A 5,331-nucleotide genomic window follows, 5' to 3' on the forward strand; every position below is an offset into this window, starting at 1 on the left:
CAGGATCTGTTTAATCAATTCAAAAACATGTGAAACTGAATGGACAGCAGGTCTGAATTAGTCTCGTAATATTATCATTTCAGACCTAGTTATAGTAGTTAGTTTTTCTAAGTATTTAAAAGCACTGATTCTATTGCTGTGTCAGATTTCCAAGATCTAGGGGCACCACTAATGAAATGCTTGGCTATGCTTGCATTTCATATTACATCTGCATGCTTACCATAGAACCTGTAACAAGAAGAGGAAAACCTGCATCTTGCTCTTCATGGAGCACTGAGATGAATGCAAAGGTGCTCTTTATAATAAGTGGCTCTTCTGGGATAGGTGAACTGTCAGCACATCAACTTAAGAGGACAGTAAATTTTGCTTTATTTATGAGGTGTCTTATGCTAGGAGGTGACTTACTGTGACTTCTGCAGCGGTCTTTGGCTGACACCATATGTAGGTAGAGTACAGGTAGCACATGTGATGAGATTCCCATGCCAAGACTGCACATATAGTGTCAAGAAGCATCCTGGAGCAGTCTGCTGTGGACCTTTTCTAATGTAGTTGTGGGGTTTTACTGGGAGGAAGAAGAGAAAGCACAGATGGAGCTGGGTTGGTTAAGAGTCACTGGACAAAGCATGATGAGCTTCTGAGGGCAGATGGGTGAAATTCAAGTAGGAAAAACTTTCATTTCCCTGTACTGAGAGAAAATGCCTGTTACATCACAGCAGCCAAGGAAGGGAGCAGTTGAAATGTAGATCCTCAGACCTCAAAAAGCAACTAACCCTTGCTGCCCTTAGGTGCCTGCTGCAAGAAAGAGTTACAGGAGGTAACAGTGCCAGTACCTTTGATCTACTGTCTCCTAAGTTACAGTGTGGTGATATTTGTGGGAGTAAGGAAACTGCTCCTTGTTCACACTAGGTCTCTAACAGTTGTAGCAGCTGTGGTTTGGCACTGGAAGGGGTGCAGGTATACCTGTGTTTCTTCCCTTGCTGACTTCTCCATTTCACATCCCTAAAAAGAGTGGTTCCTGGATGTAGTTTTACTGGGAGGTAACCCTCCCACCCACTCTGGTACTGCCTTGTTTAGCTGCTGCAAGAGCAGGGTCAATGTTTTCACAGGAAAGAAGTGCCCTGTCGCACCAGTCAGCAGGATTTTTCCATGCACAAAGGAAAAGGAATTTGTTTCAGTAGCACTGAGCTATTTCATGAGCTTTGCTGTGCCCAGGCCTGTGGGATGAGACTGAAACCTGTGATGCCAGCTGCTGGCTGCTGTGATGAGGGGAGGACTATGTCCAGATAAACTTCCCCGTTTTTCTCTTCTCCCTATGACCTGTTAAGTCTTGAGTTACGGACCCAGTACTGTGCTGGGTGTCCTCTTAGCACCTTTAAATTCCTTTCTGAAGCGCATAATTTTAATAAAAATGTTACTCAATTAGGTTTGAGAAAGACAGCTCATTTTGTAAACTGTTTAGAGAAGAAACTTTTTGGGGCAGCTCTTTGAGGAAGCACTGAAAATACAGCACCTGTTGCAGTGCCATGGGGAGCCAGTGTATTTTACATAAGCATCCTGTTGGGTGTTCCTTGTGAAGGTGGTCAGGGGACAGTTCTACTCCAAAATTTCACATGCATTTTACAGAATTTGCCAAAACCTGTGCATGATGAACTTCTAAATGCAAAATCAGGTTATTTTAAGCTTTGTTCCTTGTATGTACCTATTTATGTAACAGTTGTCACCTGATGGCTTTGTACGTTAGTGATGTGCCTGGAAGTCTGCTGCAGACTTGTTCAGTGCTCTGGATGGAGTTCACCACTCTGTTCTGCTGATCTTAGTGACCTTCAGCTATGAAAGATTTAGGATTCCTGCTCTGTGGACAGTGTTCTGAATTTTTAAGTGTCACTGACACCTTTTCAGACTTAGCAATAATTTCCAAAGGCAAGGGTAGTGGTGGGCTGGATGTGTTGTATTCAGTGATGCTCTCAGAGAAAATTAGGGCCTATAAACACTTGTGAGTGGTGGCCTAGTCCATCCTCTTGCAGAACCAGTATTAGCTAGATTTTTCCTGACTTTATAAAAAACAGGCTCAAAGGCACTGAGAACAAAGGAAATGATAGCCTCATGTCTGCAGGTTATGCTGGTAACTGATGTTAGGGGAGAGTGATTTAGTCATGAGTTTGATGTTGGAACATGCGAGCTTTCCTCAGTAGGGCACAAATGCTGTGTCATTTCAAATCAGCTATGACTGAAAATTGTTCCTTACAAACAGCGTGGGGCAGGGAGAGTGACATGACATCTTCACTACTTGGAAAGCAGGAAGAACATCCTGGACACTACTGGAAAGCAATAAAAAAAGTTCCCTGGGGGCACTGCTAAATTAACTGGTTTCACTCCTACTACTGAGGCCCAATTTTGCAAGCTGCTACATGGAGGCAGCCCTGTTGAACTCAGTAGGTTTGACTTACATAGGGCAGAGGTATCTGTAATAGCTTTCCTAGAAGTAACATTCAGTCCCAAGTGAGCAGGACAAGGGGACTGCTGCATTGCCTCAGAAGATGCTCCTATGAAGCAAGTCCCAAGTATTTGCCATGGAATTGTCTGAATATGCAAACATCACAGATAAGAGAAAGATGTCAAAGTCAGGCTTTCCAGTGACGTTAACAGCACTCAAGTTGGGCTTCACGGCCAGTGCCTGGCCTTGCTGACAAGAGGCAGCAATACTAAAGTAACATACTGAAGACAATAGCTTAACAGTTTTTCTTTAAAATTAATTCCTCTTGGCCACCAACAACCTGGAAAAGAGGTTGTTTGCTTGTACATTATTATTTAATATGTACTATCCGTTGACTATTCACTAGACTGGAAGACAAGTGCAACAAACAGAGATTGCTTGAGAAACTGTCTCTGGCATCACAGCATGTAAGGGCACATGTGAACTTGTAGTGTTCTGATAGGAATTTGATACACGTGAAAAGCTGCCATGTAAATCTTGCTGACCCGGCTTACTGCAGAATTAGAAGCCATTGCAGGATTGTGGCAGCACTTTCTCAATAAGAAGATTAGTTTTGGGGATAATTGATTTTTGAGAAAAACCTGTTTGTGCCAGCCTGCTAGTGCCAGTACTGAGGCAGCACTCTGCAAGAGATTATATAGGTCATGTGGTTTATTTCATTAACCTGTTTCAATGGGGCAGCATTAACCTCCTCAAATAAGGAACACTGAAGGTCAAGACAGAGCGATGGGAGTGATGCAAACAACTCAGGACAAGATCACTGTTGAGAAATCAAGTGACACTAACCTCAGCATTGTTGCAGCATTGTTGCTTCTATTTTCCAGACACGGGAGAAGTTTTAAGGTTTGTGAAATGCTGAAAGAAGAGGAAGCAGTGCTGGCTCAAGAATGAATCTGTTATTGTGGTTACAAGTGTTAGGGAGGTATCTGCAAACAAGGTTCAATATTCAGTTTTGCTACAGATTTCTGCTAAAGCCACAGCCCATCAATTAGTTCTCCTGCAGCACAATCCCTGTTCTGGAAAATGAAAAACACAATGTTTTATTTGATTTTGACTACATGGAAATACCCTTCTGCGTCACCAGAAGCATGGGGTGAAAGCACTATGATTGTCTCGGTGTCAAGGGTCTTTAAGGGGGTCAAGTCTCAGGTGTGCCAATGCTCACCTCTTCAGGTGGAGGAGATGAGGGCTGACAAGGGTTATGCAATCACATCAAACACAAAGCATGAAGGAAATTACAGAAGCAGAAGTATGACAGGAAGAGAAAGAAGGGTGGGTATAGGTAAAAAAACAGAGGACTTGAGATAAATAGGGTTAATTGATTAGTTGCTGCAGGATGGAGTGAATATGTATCAAGGGTATTTAATGGCAGCTAGGTGAGGTGGTGGGCTCCAGGGTAGGACCTGGAGGGAAGATAAGGCTGAACTCCTCTCTGTCTGATGGAGGGAAAGAGCAAACATTTAATGAAAAAGTACTCTGTCTGGAGAGGCTGGAGTATGAGGCCTAAACTGAGCTCAAGTATTGGATTTATACAAGGGTTACTTGCTAAATTGGGTTGATTTAGTCAGCTGACTGCGAGGCAGTAGAGAGCTGTTCTTACAACCTCTGTGGGGTGGGCATCAGCCTTTGGAGTGCTGGTCCTCTGAAAGGACACATGGAAAGAACAGGACTTCAATCACATGGACTACTTGGATGACCTCTGCTGACATAAGTGGTGAAACTCCTGAGGGGAGGAAGGCTGAGCTTTGATTAGTCTGAGAGCTGTTAAAGACAAGTGTCCCAAAAGAGCAACTTCTAACCAGTTATAAGAAAACTAATGCAAATAGATTTATGACAAGATTAATCAAAGTTTGTTTGGTTTTGGTTGTATTTTTTTAACTCTGGTAGGAAGTGCTTTTACTGCATGTTGATCCTATTAAAACAAACAAAACCCCATTGCTTTTTGGTTTGTCCCCCTCCAAACCTCCTTCCTGCTGATCTCGCTTCCTTGCTTTGAGTTGAACAGCTGCTTCTCTTGCTCTGCTGATCCTCTTGATGTCCCTGTAAATTTCCACACTTCTAATCGTTTGAATGACTATAGTCTGCATTGCTTATGACAGGGGTATCTCTACAGCTTCTGCGATCTATTTTGATCTCCTAATAGCACTGGCCTCTCACCCAGTGCTGCTCTGTTGTGAGCTGATATGCTGCGGCCTTGCTTGTGCAGAAGCACTACTGGAAACCGCAGTTGCCCTGACCGAAGGTAAGTGGTGTGGTGCGCTTAGAGCATGTAAAGAAAAATAAGAGGTTAGCAAATACAAGTTTTGATGAGACAGAGAAAGCTGTGAAGAGAGAGGGGTTGCTCCTCTCTCTGTTCTTGTGCTGTGGCTGTGGAGAGCAGTGTTTCCCTCTGGCTCCTCGGCTTTCTGTGAGAGAGGAAAGCTTTTACTTTCCCCTCATGTTTCTTCCCCATCTCCCGAAAAACAAATGACTGTGGGAAACTCCAACTTGGAGCAAAAGCTGCCAAGAAACAGTATGTTTTGCGAGGGGAAGCCAGCCCCAGTACACAGCGAGGTCTGGGGTGCTGCGAGGACCCTTAATCCTCTCCCCTTTCTCCTCCAAGGAACCCCTGCCACTGCAGGGTGGAGCTGGTCCGACTGCTGCGCTCGACCGGCCGGAGCACAGCCGCAATGCCCAGGGGGCCGCGGCTGGGAGCGGGTTCACCGGAGGAAGGGTTGGAAGGAGGAGCCGGCTGCTTCCCGCCTAGCGCCGGGGCCTGCGGAGAGGAGAGGCCGGGCCGGGCCGCCCCGCCCGCCGCGCCGCCTCATATAAGCTGGGCCGGCGCTGCCGGTAGCCCC

This window comes from Melopsittacus undulatus, chromosome 4, assembly GCF_012275295.1.
Source record: "Melopsittacus undulatus isolate bMelUnd1 chromosome 4, bMelUnd1.mat.Z, whole genome shotgun sequence".
Lineage (NCBI taxonomy): Eukaryota > Metazoa > Chordata > Aves > Psittaciformes > Psittaculidae > Melopsittacus > Melopsittacus undulatus.